The sequence below is a fragment of the Galleria mellonella genome, unplaced genomic scaffold (genome assembly GCF_026898425.1).
Source record: "Galleria mellonella isolate WM207_F2 unplaced genomic scaffold, CSIRO_AGI_GalMel_v1 utg11558, whole genome shotgun sequence".
NCBI lineage: Eukaryota > Metazoa > Arthropoda > Insecta > Lepidoptera > Pyralidae > Galleria > Galleria mellonella.
Genome location: NW_026441977.1, coordinates 6,601 through 25,902, shown reverse-complemented (window position 1 = coordinate 25,902; position 19,302 = coordinate 6,601). Strand labels below are relative to the sequence as shown.

The 19,302-nt window shown below is 34.2% G+C and overlaps 1 protein-coding gene across 1 annotated transcript in view; it reads right to left on the bottom strand.

Annotated features, from left to right (window-relative positions):
• The window catches only part of LOC113511515 (uncharacterized), a 70,116-nt gene extending 57,192 nt beyond the window's left edge, over positions 1 to 12,924 (bottom strand). Inside the window, exon 1 of the mRNA XM_052893454.1 lies at positions 12,899 to 12,924. The gene's annotated coding sequence lies outside the window, so the exon portion shown is untranslated. The remainder of the gene's footprint in view (positions 1 to 12,898) is intronic.
• Between the last annotated feature and the right edge of the window lie 6,378 nt (positions 12,925 to 19,302).

Here is a 19,302-nt window from a genome sequence, read left to right as displayed (position 1 = left end):
ATATTTCATAATCATTGATAGAGTCAAAAAGGTACCAAGAGGTAACAAACAAACAAACTGACTTTTATATTATTAGTAAGGTTTCTGTACTATAGTAAATAACTATAAAAATAACTAAGAATGAGTTAACCCAATATAAAAGTATTGTGGAGTTTGTCAGACATTTTATTTCCCAAGGGAAAGTTATGAAGGATTTGTCTTCTATTAGAATTATATATATATATATATATATATATATATATATATATATATATATATATATATATATATATATATATATATATATATATATATCTCATGATACTCACGGGAAAGGAAGGGGTGGCCTATGCTATGCCGGGACCACAAGGGAAATCCTTTCAAATTAAAATTAATTTAAAAATAATTTTTCAATTCGAAAAAAATACAACCTGATTGAGAACTTCTTTTTAAAGTCATTTTAAAATTAATAAGAAATTAAAGAAGTAATTTTAAGACATTAATTCAGATTACGAAACTAGTATAATGCATGGCGAAAACGAGTATTACTATGTAAATTAGGCTTAGTATAAGTCTGTACTTAAAAAAACAAAATAAAAAAAATCTCTCTATACACCGTCCTGCCAATATTATTAACTGGTTATTTTTCCACACGACTGTACCGTTGCCGAGTAAGGTAATACATTAGCAAGATATATTTTTTTTTTTACCTGAACTCGTCTGCAACATGACGTGGGAACTAGTAATATGATCTAGTGATTGCCTTTGCCTCGAGGAAGCTTATGGAAAAAAATTGGCGGGAGGGCGCCATTGCTTTTTTTTAGTTTTTAGTCTGTGGTCATTATGTTCATTAGGCTTTTGTGTATCTTTTTTTATGCAACTCAGAAAATTAATGAATTATACTGTGACACTGGGTGTACCTATCCTGCGGACTAAGGTGTTTTTTTTTAATGGGTGATAATGAAATGGTTACTCCACCTGCGCTACTGGTATACACTGGTGGGGCATCAGTGAAAGATGATATGTGTGGATAAAGTAGGTCAGTTAGCTTATCGTGACGAATTCAACAAGAATTATTCATGATGGTTTCCAGGGGGAACCGCGTGCAAGTCGACCTGATAGAGTATATTGCTAGCAAAGTGGGCTGTTAAACTCCATTGCTAACAGTCCCTTTTCCCCCGGACTAAGGTGTTATGTCTTTGTACTAAATAATTTCACTGATGTAATAATGTCATCATCATCATCATTTTATCAGTTGTTAATAGTCCACTGTTGAACATAGACCTCCCCCTATTGGTGGGGTTTGTCAGTAGTCGCCACGATTGGCAGGCGGGTTGGCAACCGCAGTTAGGTTTTTGCGGATGTTTTAAGACAGATGCTTCTGCCCATCCATGAACTATTAAGTTCCCATAGTAGATTCTTACTCTTATCCATGGAAAAGAAAGTGGCGACCCATACATACCACTATATATTTTACAAACACCAAAATTGTAAAAAAATACCCAAATTTTTCGAAGCACAGGCATGGGACTTTTGTAGAAAGCTTCTCTACAAGATGAAATTGTATTGTATTGTGTATTTATTTATTTATTTATTTAAAGGAACACCAACAGCATATTGCATTATAACATATATATAACAAACATAAAATACAATGCAATATTAATGCAAATGCCTATTATAGGTATTCACAGCATTCACTTTAACATAGTTGTACAGTGCGAGAAAATGAAGTAACAATTATAATAATTACAATATTGTAAAAGATTTTATTTTTACAATACAAAAGATTTATTTACTTATTTATTTGTGATGTTTTATACATCTCGTTGTAAGTAAAAATTATTAGAATTTGAAACACGGTACCATGTACCTGCAATAAACTAAATAATTAGCAATAAACTGAGTTGTGACCATTTTGTATTGCTATGGCACACGCACGAAAGGGAAAAAATATGATTGTTCTTTTATGTATTTTTTTTGTCTTTGAATATTTTTATTTCGCTTTTTTGTGTATCTATCTATGTGTTGTGATTTTTTTATACAAATTAGAATGGCAACCAATCTGACGGTCCACCTGATGGAAAGTGGTAACCGTCGCCTATAGACATGAACAGTACCATGGCCATGACAGAGTATACAGTTTCGCCTATGATGCCCCCCATGCGTTGCCATTCCTGAGGACTCAGTTGTTATTCTGCTGTACCCTGTAAATTCACTGCCGTGACACTGTGTGCTACAAAAAATATAAATAAATTATCCATCTATCTATTTACAAGTTGCTTCAGAATTGATTGAAGCAGGATTTTGTTTTGGCAAAATAAAAATGGCAGAAAATGGTAACATAATCACGCAACATAACTATAAAATAAATACAGACGAATGGAGAACTTCCTTTTTTTGAAAGTCGCTAAAAATAGTAAGCTACACAGACAAACGTACAAATAATATGAGTTTTATATACATCACAAACAGTAGTAACCTAGAATCGAACATTGATCCAACATCAAAGTCAAGAGCGTCGCGTCGGTCACGCTTGCCTAACAACGGAATTACCATATTCAAAACAAACGGCCCATACTGGTGTTGAGTTATAGTGAACGATTGGAAAGAACCATATTTGGCTTGAACAAACATACAAAAACTTTATTATATTAATATGTATGAGACGCCAGATACATAACATTAGTCATGATGGATATTCCAAGCTGAAAATAAGTAATAATAATTAAAGATTTTGATACATAAAAAAAGAAGATTTTAATTGTGATAAAACCAGTTATTTTGGTCTAAAAATACGAAACCAATTTAGATAAAATTTCTATTAAACCAATCTGTAAGTATAGTTTTTTTTACAACACAGCGGGCAAACGAGCATGTGGCTCACTTGATGGTGAGCGACTACCCCATATATTCTTTCAGATAAAAAAATAATTTTCTAAATTGGTTTAGAAGTGACGGAGTTATGAGGTGACAAATATTAAAAAAAAAAAACAACACAAACTAATTAAGAACTTATTTCTTTTTGAAGTAAGTTAATTATGAAAATAAATAATAGTATTGTGTACAATAAAGAATAAAAAAAAGGCAACCAGGGCCCACAATTAGTGACATCAAAATGGAAACTGAATAACTTTAACTATTACTACATCGAGTGAAGATGGCGCCCTCTATCTGATAAATTTCAACGTCAGCTGGTTAAAAATTGTACTTGTAAAAATGCGATTGATAACTTTAGTTCTCGTGAGTCGGTCAGCCGTAAATTCGGCATAACATAAATAGAATTTGCTCCGCAAAGAAAACAACGCTCTCAGCCGTAGCAAAACACAGAGACAAACAACGAGACGTTTTGTAGACATGTTGAATTGAAAATATTGTAATGAACGTGGAGTTGTGTAGAAGGATATTTTTATAAAGAGCAAGTTTTTGTTCTGTAAAGAAAAAAGCAGTACAAACAGTCACAAAATGTATGTGGGAGGCTTACCAGAGGTAGACTTTGTACAAAAGTCGATTGCTTGGGTACTTCTGTCCCATTCGTGTTTCAACCGCGAAGCAGTTGTGTTTGCATGCTTGTGTTTCAGTTTGAAAGGTCGGATATGGCGTGAATTCACTAGGTACAGAGGAATAACACCTGAGTCCTCAGGAATGGCAACGCATGGTATCATGGACAAAACAGTATACTCTGTTATGTGTTGGTACTGCTCATGTGTATAGGCGACGGTTGCCACTTTCCATCAGGTGGGCCGTCAGCTTGTTTGCCATTCTAAGTTGTATAAAAAAAATATGGGATTGCAACGATAGTGACCTGATAGAATACAAAAGGAATAATAAATTAAGTTCAGAAATGACGTAATCCTGTAACATGGATACAAAAACACATATGTTGATAACCTTCTTTCGGAAGCTGTTTAAAAAGTTCGCTAAAAATAACAATATTTTATGGTCAGCAATACGAGTGGGTATCATTAATTGATAGGAGAACGTAGCTTTCTACTTCTTTATTAGGTGAAAGTGGATGTTTTGGTAGCAAGAAGCGAGATAATGGTAAATATAAACATGTTGATTGTGTAGGACTGCGTGTAGGTATGTATTTAAATAGATTTTCCCAAAAACATAGATAGATAATTTTTTTTTGCATTACTTACAGCACACAAATTATAACAGATACAGATATACATAAATAGCGACATAAGAGAAATGATTAAAAAAAAACATACATGCATAAATATTAATTTTTGTTTATACAAATAAATTCTAGGAGGGGAGGAAAGTATTGTTATTAATGGGGTCCTATCAGGTATTTACTGGGTACAGAGGAATAACACCTGAGTCCTCAGGAATGGCAACGCATGGGGAATATCATGGGCAAAACGGTATACCCTGTTATGTCCATGGTACTGCTCATGTCTATAGGCGACGGTTACCTTTTTCTATCAGGTAGGCCGTCAGCTTGTTTGCCATTCTAAGTTGTATAAAAAAAAAAGAACTATAAGTTAATGACTCAAACGAGAAGTATTTCTCGCAAGAACTTAACAGCGAAAGTTAAAACACATAAGTATGCGACAATAAAGCTTTTGATTACTGTTCAGTACATATATTTACTTTTATAATACCCGACTGCGATTTGTGGCACATTTGCATAGATTAGAGATTGGAGTGATTCCGATTCAAATATATCGATAGAAATAAATCGGTATTTAAAATACGAGTATCCTATAAGTCAATTTACAATATATGTGTACCAAATTTTATTAAAATCATTTTTTTTTTGCGTAAAAGAGTAACAAATATCAGCCTATTCTCAAAAACTTATTATTGTCAAAGTTTTTAGTTTGTTTAATAGGTGAAAATGGAATGATAATCTCGCTTACGCTGGCGGGGCACCAGTGAAGGATGATAGGTGACGATGAAAGCAGGTCAGTTAGCCCATCGTGACGAATTTCACTAGAATTAACCACGATGGTTTCCAGAGGGAACCGTGTGGAGGTCGACCTGACAGGGTGTATTGCTAGCAATAGGTCAGTTAGATCCCATTACCAACAATCTCTTTCCCCCTACAAAGTTTTTAGTAAGTAGGATTTTTTTGTATATTATTTTAATTAATTTTGTATTTTTCCACCCATTATCTGTTGAGATAATATTTCACTATCACTAAAACTATTATTGTATTTATTTCCTATATATCCTGATACGTTAACATAACCAAGTGGTTTTTTTTTTTGGTGGGTGAAAATGGTATAGTAACCCCGCCTGCGCTAATGGGATACGCTGGCGGAGCACCAGTGAAGGGTGATCGATGAGAATGATAACAGACCAGTTAGCTCATCATGATGAATTCATCAGGAATTAACCATGATAGTTTCCAGGGAGAACCGCGAGGAGGTCGACCTGATTGGATATATCGCTAGCAATGGGATTCTCAGTCTCCATTACTAACAATCCTTTTTCCCCCTAATCAAGTGAATGGGTTAGTAGCTAAAATTTGAAATTGTCAGATGATTAGCTAGCTATTAATATCGATTTTATATCCGATATGTTGAAAGATTTTTATGTGCATCTTTTTTAAGAATACAAACATGATAATCCTCACTAATATTACTTGTTGTTTGTTTGTTATCTCTTGGTACCTTAGTGTCTTAACCAATCGTCATAAAGCTTGGTATACACGTAAGACATAGGTTATTTTCTATCCCGGTCACGCGAAAAAAGACGCTGGTAAAAGCCAGTCGATAATAAAATCATCGACAAATTATGTTTATCGATAAAATAGTTGTGTAGTTTCATTGGCTTATGTACATCACTACGAAACATTAAGCGAGTCATGTTAGTAACATGGTCGCGCCTACGCGGATTCCGCTGTCAAGCCTTAACAGCCTTGAAACTCTGACCCTTATGTACTAGACGTGATAGAGCACTGACTAGATATGAGAGATACCTATTGGTGATGACGATGATCATCATCAAGATGATGTAAAAATATCATCATCAGCTCTTATCTTTCATAAAAACATTTGACTTTGTAAAAAAGAATTTCTGGAATGGCAATCGAGCTGACGGCCCACCTGATAAACAAACACTGTACGCCGCCAGGAGGAAAGAGATTTCTTTTAATACTATTTAATTTCTAGCAGCCCCATTGCTAGCACTAAGCCCTAACAGGTCAAGCCCCATGCGATTCCCCCTCGAAATAATCAAGGGCCATGGGCCAATTGACCTGCTTCATCCTCACCCATCATCTCTTTTCATCCATTAAGACCATACGTCGCCTATAGAGATGGTATTATGACGAACATTGAAAATTAAATTCTTTAGAATTATATTATTATTAATATTATATGTATATATTGCCGTGTGGTCCCGGCATAGAATAAACCACCCCTTTCTTTCTCGTTGTTGTCGTAAGAGGCAACTAAAGAAACTTAATGCTCAAGTTTTGGATAACAGTGTTTCTCTCAAAACATCGCCAAAGCCTAACTGCGGTTGCTAATCCGCCTGCCAAGCGTGGCAACTACTAGCAAAACCTCCCAAAGGTGAGGCTCATGTTCAGCAGTGGACAGTTAAAGGATGATATGACGATGATATTATAATGTTACAGATTTTTTTTATACAACTTAGAATGGCAAATAAGCTGACGGTCCATCTGATGGAAAATGGTAACCGTCGCCTATAGACATGAGCAGTATCGTGGACATAACAGAGTATACTGTTTCGCCCATGATACCCCCCCTTCGGTTCCAATTCTGAGAACTCAGGTGTTATTTTTCTTTATCCTGTAAAATCACGCCATATCCTTCACCATTCACAGCCATGCAAACACAACTGCTTTACGGTAGAAACACGAATGGGACAGAGGTGCACAAGCAAACGACTTTTGTACAAAGTCTCCCTCTGGTGTTACTTGTTATAGTAATATTTTATGTATTTATTTATGTACCTACTCGTGAATATAAATAAATTAGAGAGCAATAGACATTACTCAGTATTTTTTTTAATGAGTGAAAATGGAATAGCAACCCCGCCCACGCTACCGGTATACACCGGCGGGGCACCAGTGAAGGATGATATCGTGACGAATTCAACAAAAATTGTTCACGATGGTTTCCAGGGGGAACCACGTGGAGGTCGACCTAATAGGGCATGTTGCTAGCAATGGGGCTGTCAAACTCCATTGCTAACAATCCCTTTCCCCCCATTACTTAGTATTGTGATATGACCTCATCGTAACGTATTTAAAGACCTTTTAATTTTTCGTTTATGCAATCCCTATTGTATATGGACAATTTGGTTAACAAGTAAATGTTTGACAACCTTGAATAATTCAGATGCGTCATATAACCTTTGGTGACATAGCGTAGTGACATTTGGCATTTTATACACTATTGAAACGAGATGGGATTGACATAGAAATTTAATGAGCATTTATACTATAAACATAAATTACTCTGCGGTATGCAGTTGTGTCGTTTATTATTTAATGCTTATAGTATCCTTGCTGGTTCTTCTCAGCTGAACTTACAACTACCAGATGAATATTTTGTACTAAAATCGTTGCCTGGGCACCTCTGTCACATTCGTGTTTCTACCGTGAAGCAGTTGTGTTTGCATGGCTGTGTTTCGGTTGGAAGGGTGGGATATGGCGTGAATTTTCAGGGTACAGAGGAATAACACCTGAGTCCTCAGAAATGTGTTGACATTGAATGCGTTAGCATTGGGGGTATCATGGGCGAAACAGTATACTCTGTTATGTCCATGGTAGTGCTCATGTCTATAGGCGACGGTTACCACTTTCCATCAGGTGGGCCCTTAGCTTGTTTGCCATTCTAAGTTGTATAAAAAATCTTGCATTCCTAATAGGGCGGTATTATATCATTATACTCTGAATGTGGTCCCGGTATAGAATGGGCCACCCGTCCCTTTCCCTTGGATGTCGTAAGAAGCGACTAAGGAAATTTAATAGTCTGTGAATGGGCAACAGCGTTTCTCTTTTAACATCATGAAAGCTTATCTGCGGTTAGCAATTTTTTTTATACAACTTAGAATGGCAAACAAGCCGCCTATGTTTTTACTACTATTTTCTACTATTCAAACACAGCCATAAGCCTTTGCTAATAACTATCTTGCAAACGTTGTCTTCTTGGCATGTGGGACAGAAATACCCAAACAGATTTTTGTACAAAATGCCTGCTTGAGCATGATGACTATAAATGACAATACAGAAATCTTTTTAATTAAAGAAACAATCATGCAAATCGAGGAATTTTGGAGAAATTGGTGTTACATTATATGCATGAAGAATACGCGCTAAACATAACCTTGTTTTTTTGGAGTCGGTTAATAATCAACGTTCACAGAGTTTCCATTCAATTGAGTTTGAATTTCGAAATTACTTCTTCAAACAGTTTTATTAATTCTATAAATCCAAATTCTGACGACACTTCGTTTTTATTATAAGATCTCTTTATTCTAATTGAAATGATTGTCATTGTGTTCTTTGTAATGTGATGATCATTAAAATAATGACTTATTGTTGAGCAAAAGTATTTGTAACAGCGTAGGTGGCACCTCATTATCCTTTACATTTCTCAAGCTAGATTATTACTCTGTTTTATATGAAATATATTTCGTTTCATTTATTTATTTTGTGATAGAATATAAAAATAAAATAAAATTAAGATAATTACTTCGTAAATCCTCCCAAAAAAATACCATCCCTAATATTGGTTTTGTCAATCCTTTAAACTTATTACTATAATTTTATATGTGCAAGAACGCATCCGCATTAAAATTTAGGTGGAGTCAATTAGGTACTTAATTTAGAAATATTATCAAAAATAAATTACGTTATTAAATATTATTTGTTCAATTCAAAGTCATAAATACAAAATATGCGTATATTTGTTGCTGCATCTATTTAAACTTATATCTATAATCGTGAGCTTATGCACTATGGTTATGAATATTTATATTACTCTGTACTAAGAACACACGCACAGAAAAAAAAAGAAACATATATCGCCAGTGTCGTAGAGGATGCAATAAAAATTAAAACTAAATTATTCACCCATAAACCTAAATGTAATCTGTGGCGGGCCATAAATGGGATGCGTCTATAAAAATTGCATCTGAACGCATTACAATAATTTGATTCTTTTTTGCTAAAGACCCTATTAAGGGGCGTACCGAATGGGTTTTTTAATCTATGAAGTTAAGCGTGTAGAGTAATAACAGACTCGATCTCGCCGTATCGCGTCCTGTAGCTAAAATCGATTTCATGTAGGGAATATTGCGAGATAATCGACTTTATATATACCTCATGTTATGATGAAATATTAGACTTTTTTATAATGCCATAATCGTCTGCGAAGATTCTTATTATTAGGGACTTTTTTTTTAAAACATGCAGATTTTTCTGACATGTTTTTTTTATGAATCATTATCATCATCATTTCAGCCATTATCCGTCCACTGCTGGACATAAGCCTCCCACATAGACTGCCATAAAGAACGGTCCTGAGCTATCTGCATACACTGACCTTTTTATGAACGTTGGACATTAATTTAACGTTGCGGTTCGTTGTGGGAATTGAATTTGTTTTATGCATTCATCAATTCAGCTTTAACATTATGATAACTGACGTCCCACTACTGGGAATGGATCTCACCACCATATAAAAGGATATTATCGAACAATAAGCATCGTGAGTCATCTTGCCCATTCTTCTTGGCTCAAATTGCATTCCGAATGGGGAGTAATGAAAAAGAACTGTTCAAAAATGATTAAATCTAAGTTTACTTGAATAAAAATATTTCTTTTTCCCCTTGAAAACCATCGTGTTTAATCCTAGTTGAATTCGTCAGGATGGGCTAACTGATCTGCCTTCGTTCTCATCTGTCATCTATCACTGCTGCCCCGCCAGCGTATATCGATAGCGCAGGCGGGGTTACCATACCATTATCATTCATAGAAAAAAAAACAAAACTAGTATAGACTAGTAATACACTCCTTTAATAATAGTTGTGTTAATACCACATATCGTTTTACATGATCGTACGACTACCGTCACTTATTATATATACATTGCGCATTTTATTTTGTATTATTTTGTAACTAGGTAATTATAAAAGAACATTAAAGTCGGTTGAAGTCGCATTAATACTTGGCTCGGGGCATTCGCGTAATTTTATTTTTCTTGAATAATCGACATCATTCGCCGCCGTTAGTACCGCGAGCATGGGTCTTGCTTACATGGAAACAACTCTGCGCGTACGCAACGAAATTAGCACTTAGGAGATACTGGTTTCTGAATATTCCAAAAACAAATTCCTCTGCCTTTTTTGATAACATAGTTTGGTGTTTTATTGTACGCAACTTAGAACGGTAAACAAGCTGACGGTCCACGTGATGGAAAGTGGTAAACGTCGCCTATAGATTTGAACAGTGTTATGGACATAACAGAGTATACTGTGTCGTCGATGATACCCTTCATGCATTGTAATTCCTTATGACTATATACTGTTTTGCTATTTTTATGCATATTTGGATAGAAATCGCAAATTAGTGTGTTTACAAATCAACTTTAGTTCTTAATAGACAGTTTTTGCTCTACTAAAAAAATGGCAATTTCAATCGTGGCAAAATTAAAACGGGAGCAAAAAGTGAGTAATTTAAAATTTATTAGAATCAAGCTTCTTTTTTGTTAGTTGTATAACAGTTTATATTATAATTAAAAATTTCTTTATAAATGTTTTAAATTTTATACAATAAATATTAAAATTACTCTAATCATACTTTATTTAATGTTATTTAACTAATTTTTCCAAAAAGCTTAGTTGGACTAGTAGAAGTCTAGTATTGTATAGTATATTCCTCAGGAATGGCAACGCATATCATGGGCGAAACAGTATACTCTGTTATGTCCATGGTACTGCTCATGTTTATAGGCCACGGTTACCACTTTCCATCAGGTGTGCCGTCAGCTTGTTTGCCATTCTAAGTTGTATAAAAAAACCATTATCAATCTATCAATCACTCAATCAGTTGATTGAGTGATTGATAGTCCATTTCAGCTAGTATAAAAATCAGATCTTAAAATCAGGACAAAAGGTTGATTTTGAGATATCCATACATCATATAAATTATTTCCACTCGGATACAACGTAGTTAATTTTAACTGTAAATAAACATAAAATAATATAAAACCGGACCATATAATGTCCTTAGATGATATCAACGGTGATGATAGTGGACTATCTCGACACAGTAGATTAGAGCTGACAGTAGTGCAACTCTGTACCTACAAGATTTTGAAGTAAATGCTTGTATATTTATTTATTTCAATTTATTTCAATAACTTTATTACACCACCAGAGGGAGACTTTGTACAAAAGTCGATTGCATGGGTACCTCTGTCCTATTCGTGTTTCATACGTGAAGCAGTCGTGTTTGCATGGCTGTGTTTCGGTTTGAAGGGTGGGATATGGCGTGAATTTACTGGGTACAGAGATATAACACCTGAGTCCTCAGGAATGGCAACGCATGGGTGGTATCATGGGCGAAACAGTATACCTTGCACCTTGTATGTAATTCCTGCGGTAATAGTATACTAAAAGAGTATTATCAACAGAGGGATTCTAAAACTATAATTATACTAGTTTCAACACACGGCTTTCCTCTGTTGATACCCTATAAAATGTATTTTTTAAATTAATACACAGTATGGACTATATTCTGCCTATGTACGTACCAAATTTTATTCAAATCTGTCAAGTCACTTGTGACGTAATAATGAATATCAAAATTTAGTATGCAGACGGATAATATCCTGCATCAACATCTGTCATACTTTTTTTTATTCTAATTAATGCACACACATCTTTCATTATGGAGTTAATTGATAATAGACATAGCTTATAGTTATGCGTTAGTTGATAATGTGATTAGGAAGGATATTTATTGTTGTACTGCTCGTGTGGTGTACACTGTGACGGTTCTCGAACCTGTCCGCGCTTTAAATAAGTTACTGTTAGGTTATACTTAGGATCAACTTTGCAACTCGGGGGTTACGTGAATTGTTACGCTCTATAACTGTAATTTGTCCACTTGTTTTTGTTAAAAATCAGACGATACGATTTCATCTTACATTTTTTACTAGTGACCCGTCCCGGTTTTGCGTGAACTGATAGACAGAAGTTTACTATTTATGTTGTCGTATCGGTTCGGAAATACTGGTGCTGGAAGTTGATTCCAAAGAGTGGTTGTGCGTGGGAGAAAGTGCCTTGAAAAACGCACGGTGGAGGACCGCCACTCGTCCAGATGGTAAAAGTAATGGTAAGATTTTATTTATTTATATTTATTAGTATGCCACGTGGTACAAATTGGTTATTATAATAAGTAAGCACATAAGACCAGAGGGAGACTTTGTACAAAAGTCGATTGCTTGGGTACCTCTGTCCCATTTGTGTTTCAACCGTGAAACAGTTGTGTTTGCAGGGCTGTGTTTCGGTTTGAAGGATGGGATATAGCGTAAATTTACTGGGTACAGAGGAATAACACCTGAGTCCTCAGGAATGGCAACGCATGGTGGTACCATGGGCGAAACAGTATACTCTGTTATGTCCATGGTACTGCTCATGTCTATAGGCGACGGTTACCACTTTCCATCAGGTGGGCCGTCAGCTTGTTTGCCATTCTAAGTTGTATAAAAAAAAAAAAACTTTTGATGACAGTTAAAATCACATAGTATTATTTATTTTTATTTATAATATTATATCATGAATACAATGTAATAATACATATTAGCTACTCATCTCAACAAAAAAAAATCATTTAATGTATAATAGGTACTTATTTAATTTTTTTTATGACGTTTTAAGATTTTTTTTATCTCATACCTCATTTTAATAATTAAACTGAACATACCTTCGAGTTATTCGGCGCTTGACAAATGAACTGTGAACAAAAAAAAAAGACTCATTAAAAATTTTATTGCTAATCTATTCAGGTTTAAAGAATAACTAGCATATAATAAGAGACAAGTGTACAATACAAGTAAACCTGTAAGTAGATTTTGCTCCACAAAATAGGGTCTTTAATATTGAAAAAAAAAAAAAAATTATAGTATAATAAAATTCGGTTCAGAATTGAACTCATGTACATAAGCACAAATAATTCAAGATTTTACAAAAAAAAAAGATCGACTTCAATTATTGTAAAGGCCGTGATTTTGTTTCTTTTTTTATACATCATCTGGACGAGTGGCGGTCTTCCACCGTGCGTTTTTCAAGGCACTTTCTTCCACGCACAACCATTCTTTAATATATATATATATATATATATATATATATATATATATATATATATATATATATATATATATATATATATATATATATATATATATATATATATATATAATGATTCACGCGAGTGAACTTGCGGGATAAAGCTAAATTATATAATTGGTAATTCATAATTACTTCATCTTAGCACCTAAACGGCCTAATCAAAAGCAATATTAAACCTTCCGCCTTTGATAATAAAGTCGAATAAATAAAACACTATTTCCTTGTTCCCATAACAATGGTATTCGTTATGAAGTTTATCGACCCACTTTATTACTTCAATCAGTCATATGTTTCATTTTGAACAAGTAACGCGACGATACGCTCTGTTGGACACCCTAAGGAATTTATCACAATATAAAAACATCATAAAATTAAGGCAATAAGATTTAAAATTGCTTAATACGTCGAGAGTTCTGTTAGCCCTTTTCACAGAGGAAAAAGGATTGTGTATCAAAGGAAGAAAGTTGAAAATAGGTTCGTACCTGCAAATGTTTGTGTGAATATTTTTGCAAAGGTATAAATTGTGTGTAGCCAACTATGAATTGCTTAACAATGGTAAAAATACGTTATATTTAATATTAAAGAACTGTACAGTCCAGTTGTTCTCAAATGATGGGGTAGATGTGGTTCTGGAGAGGTTAGCACTGTATAATGCAATTGTATGTTTTGATGGGGTAATAATGGAATGGTAATACCAGTGTGGGAAGATAAGTGATCGTCTGCTTGGGTACCTTTGCCCCATTCGCGTTTCTGCCGTGACGTAGTTGTGTTTGCATGGCTATGTTTCGGTTTGAAGGGTGGGATTATGACAGTGAAATTACAGGGTACACGGGCATAACGTCTTAGACCACATAATATATATAATATACAGAGAGAAAAAAACATTTATAAGGACTCCAAAACTTAATTATATAAATGTCCGATGTGTTATTGAACGGTGTTTAAAGCTGGCAAATACCTTTCAAGTTAGTCATATGGGCGGTGCTCTCCATATTAATAAGATGTCTAAAAAGTATATTTTAGGTAAGTATTTAATACAATAATATTGTAATCTTATAATACAATCATTTTTATAAATAAAAATATATTTTATTTAAAATTTTAACGATTTTTTTATACATCTTAGAATGGCAAACAAGCTGACGGCCCACCTGATGGAAAGTGATAACCGTCGCCTATAGATATGTTGTCATAATACACTACTATGGGGGTCAAATAGTCCCATTACTAGCAATATACTCTATCAGGTCGACCCCCACGTGGTTCCTCCTGGAAACTATGGTGGATTCATTACTGAATTTGTTACGATTGGCTAACTGACCTCCATTCATCCTCACCTATCACCTCTCTCTGGTGCCTCGCCAGTGTACACCTATAGCGCAGGCGGGGTTGCCATACCATTATCACCTATTTAAAAAAAATACACTACTGCTTGTATCGTATAAAGATGTTATTGAATAAAATTAATTAAAAGGAGAAATTAAAGCGATTATTTAGGTAAACTATTATAATTTACCTGAATTACTCGTTACTCGACATTTCGACCAGCGGATCTACCATTAAATTAAATTCCGAAATTTCGGACTCAATTTCGTGTTTTTGTTTATACCAAAATCGGACCAATAAATGGAGTTTAACATTTCGTTCGTCATACATCCTATCATAAAAGTCCAAAGGAACAATATTTTAACATTTTTAATATTTCCAAACGGCATGCATTATGTAATTTTAACTTGAAATTTTTTTTCGTTTGGCTCCGAAATTTCGGAAAACATTTCATGGTAGGCCCTCAGGTTATGGGAAAGTGTAAAGGTTATTGTTATTGAATAGCCGCTTTTCTCAAGAAATGGGCTGTCAAATAAAAAAAAAATACTTTTTCAAATCCGACAGGTAATTCCAGAAGTAAGCACATCCAAAAAAACAAACGTTTCCGTTTTATTATATTAGTATATACTTCCAAACATTAAGCGAGCATCGCATCGGCGTGCGAGAAGATAACTCGAAATATAATTACAAATATGAAACATGTTCAGGTCGTATGGGGAATCAGCAAAGTGGTCTTTTTAGTCTTCGAACGATACCTATAAAAATTTGGTAATATCGAATCAAACGTTCATTTTCCCGGTCAATTGGTATGCTAAACACACAGTGAATGGATATAAACTTGTAATTTTGTTGCAGTTGTGCAACAAGTGGACATATCAATGTCACAGAAGAACCGACTAATATTCGATGCATTTTGTTTTTATTTGTAAACGACTACCAGAGGGAGACTTTGTACAAAAGTCGATCTCTGTCCCATTCGTGTTTCAACCGTGAATCAGTTGTGTTTGTATGGCTGTGTTTCGGTTTGAAGGGTGGGATACGGCGTGAATTTACTGGGTACAGAGGAATAACACCTGAGTCCTCAGGAATAGCAACGCATGGGGGGGGTATCATGGGCGTAACAGTAGACTCTGTTATGTCCATGCTACTGCTCATGTCTATAGGCGACGGTTACCACTTTCCATCAGGTGGGCCGTCAGCTTGTTTGCCATTCTAAGTTGTATAAAAAAAAAGACTTCCAAAAATATGGAAGTGCTCAATTCGTTCTATATTGATAAAATGATTAGTTTTTGTGACTCATAACGGTCACGTAATATAAATAAGGTAAGTTATAAATAAGGTAAGTTTTGAAGCAATATTCAAACTTTTTTTGCAATCTATTGGGTTTACTTTTTTAACTTTTAAGTTATCTAAGAAATTCCAATAATTTCGTGACGGTCAAATCTACTGTTTTAATATATGGAATAGAAAATTGACAGTTGCGAAGCTATATCTTTTACGAGATACGTGATTTTGCGTTATAAAATAAAACAAAATACACATACGAATCGTCTCATTGTACAATTGAAAACCATTTCATTCGAAATCCATTGAAATAATTATCATATACTAGCGACCCGCCCCGGCTTCGCATGGGTGCAATGCTGATACTAAATAGCGTTGCCGGCACACCATTACATTACGACATCACATTAGAAACCTTTAAAATTATCAGTGTTTCTCTACAATATTACGCATGTATTATACATATAAACGTTCCTCTTGAATCACTCTATTTATTAAAAAAAAAAAAAACCGCTTCAAAATCCATTGTGTAGTTGTAAAGATTTAAGCATACATAGGGACGGACAGACAGCGACAGCGACTTTGTTTTATACTATAGTGATGATGAAGAACAATTTAATGTTATAAATATTTTTTATATACTAATGGAGACAATGATATTTTTTATACAATTTTATAGTTAAATTATCTGTCCATTTAATTTAAAATAAAAAAAAAAAAAACAAAGAGTAAAAAAAGAAACAAATAAAAGAAGAATATAAAATATACTCCAATTAATATTCTAGACAAATTCGATTTAGTTTTACATTAAAACCTTAGAGATATATTTTTAGAAAAATATATCTATACCAATAAGTATTAATATGTGCGCGCACGCACGTCACTTCCTTATAAGGCTTCGGAGCGCGCGGACGTCCTGCGGGTTAGCGGACACCGGTCTCACATATTAATAGCCTTATTGGATTCAAAGTGGTAATCGTGGAAAGAAAAAAGGCTATTCAACGGGGTAGAAATAAATGTATGTATGTCTTATATGCATCTACATTTAAAATAGGCAGTTAATACTTATAGTTTTTTATAAGAAATGGACAGATTGAGAAATAGGGCTAGATATATTGTTAGAAATAGGGCTACCAGACCCTAGTAATAATCCACTTCCCACTATTAATTATAATTAGATCTTAGCAATTAAACGGATGTAAAAATGAAGTAACTTCTCCCGTTTTCCCAACATTTACCTTCACTGCTCTGCTTCTATTGATCGTAGCCTGATGAAAAGTACACTATAGTATTCGTTAAAACCCGTCAAGTAGTTTTTGTTTCTATAACGAACATACAGACAGACAGACAAAAATTTTACTGATTGCATTTTTGGCATCAGTATCGATCACTAATCACCCCCTGATAGTTATTTTGGAAATATATTTCAAGTACAGAATTGACCTCTGTACAGATTTATTATAAGTGTAGAGTACAGATAACAATTTATTTGCTCAAATAAGGTAATGTAAATATTACAGATGTTACATTATTAGGTTATTACGTCTCATTATTTTACCATAAAATAAATACTAGTAAAATAAATACTAGTAAAATAAATACTAGCAAAATAAATACTAGTAAAATAAATACTAGTAAAATAAATACTAGTAAAATTCCATTATTACAGTCTCATATATTACTGTGGAGTACAGGCCACATATATTATTTATAGCTATATATAATTATTTACCAAATTCGAAATTGACACGTATATCTATTGTTTCCTTTTGGCTTTCCTTCACGGCCCTAGTCTTCTAAGTTCCTTTGACTATTATATACATATTTCCAATTTCCATTCCTGGTTTCCTTTGTCGCTCACAATTACAATGTCTTAATTATTATAGATAAAGAAAAATAATAATGATAATTAACATGAATATTTTGAATGGAAATAAAAAAAAATACAATCGAAATGGACTCGTAATTAGCAAAAATGTATTATTTAATATATTATATACATACACTATTTTTTGGAAAGCGTAAATACTAACATTCTGGGTCACCCAGAATATTTGGCTATTGATAAATACTGAATTTAGTTAGCAAATCTTAGTATAACTTAACACTTAACAACTTAACTAGTAAATGCTAAGTACGTAAAATAAATTGTATAAACAATAACTCGAAAGGAATATACCTTTTGAATTACTGTCAATTGTAACTTAATATTTATTTACCTTGGTTTTATTTTATTTGTTTTATTTTATAAAAAATATCTAATTAAAAAATCGTTGAACATCTTGCAATTTTGCCATTTTGTGTTTGATTTTATTAATACAATTATATAACATACATACATAATAATTTTGCCATGTGATCCTTGCATAAAATAGGCATAAATAGGCCACCCCTTCTTTTCCCGTGGGTGTCGTAAGAGGCGAATAAGGGAACTTAATGGTCGAGAGATAGGCAGCAACGTTCCTCTTAAAACATCACCAAGGCCTAACTGCGGTTGTCAACCCGCCTGCCAATCATGGCAACTTATGGCAAAACTCAGATCGTATGGGTAAAGGCTTATTGTTATGTTCAGTAATGAACAATTAATGGCTGAAATGGTATAGTAGTTGTGTTTGCATGGCTATGTTTCGGTTTGAAGGGTGGGATATGGCGTGAATTTACTGGGTACAGAGGAATAACACCTGAGTCCTCAGGAATGACAACGCATGGGGGGTGTTATGGGCGAAATAGTAGGTATACTCTGTTATGTCCATGCTACTGCTTATGTCTATAGGCGACGGTTACCACTTTCCATCAGGTGGGTCGTCAGCTTGTTTGCCATTCTAAGTTCAATAAAAATATCAAAATTGGTTCAGTTTTGGCTAAAGATATAGCTTGAACTTTGAATAAGCGTTGTTTCATACAAAATACCGGACGGTTAATTAAAATGCAAACGAAAAGTTATCAAATATCGCGCTTACATATTATATGAGTTTTTTTTTTTGATGGGTGAAAATGGTATGGTAACCCCGCCTGCGCTAACGGGATACGCTGGCGGAGCACCAGTGAAGGGTGATAGATGAGAATGAAAACAGGCCAGTTAGCTAATCATGATGAATTCATCAGGAATTAACCATGATAGTTTCCAGGGCGAACCGCAAGGAGGTCGACCTGGTTGGGTATATTGCTAGCAATAGGATTCTCAGTCTTCATTACTAACAATCCCTTTCCCTCCATATTATATGAGTTAGTCAGTAGAGAGATAAGTGAATGAACTTTCCACTTAGCGCTCTATATGGTCCGAACATCGTGTCAACAGATGTGCTTGGGGAAAAGCGAAAAAAGCTTTCTAAAACATGTACAGGAGAGTGTTTTATACGCGTATACATA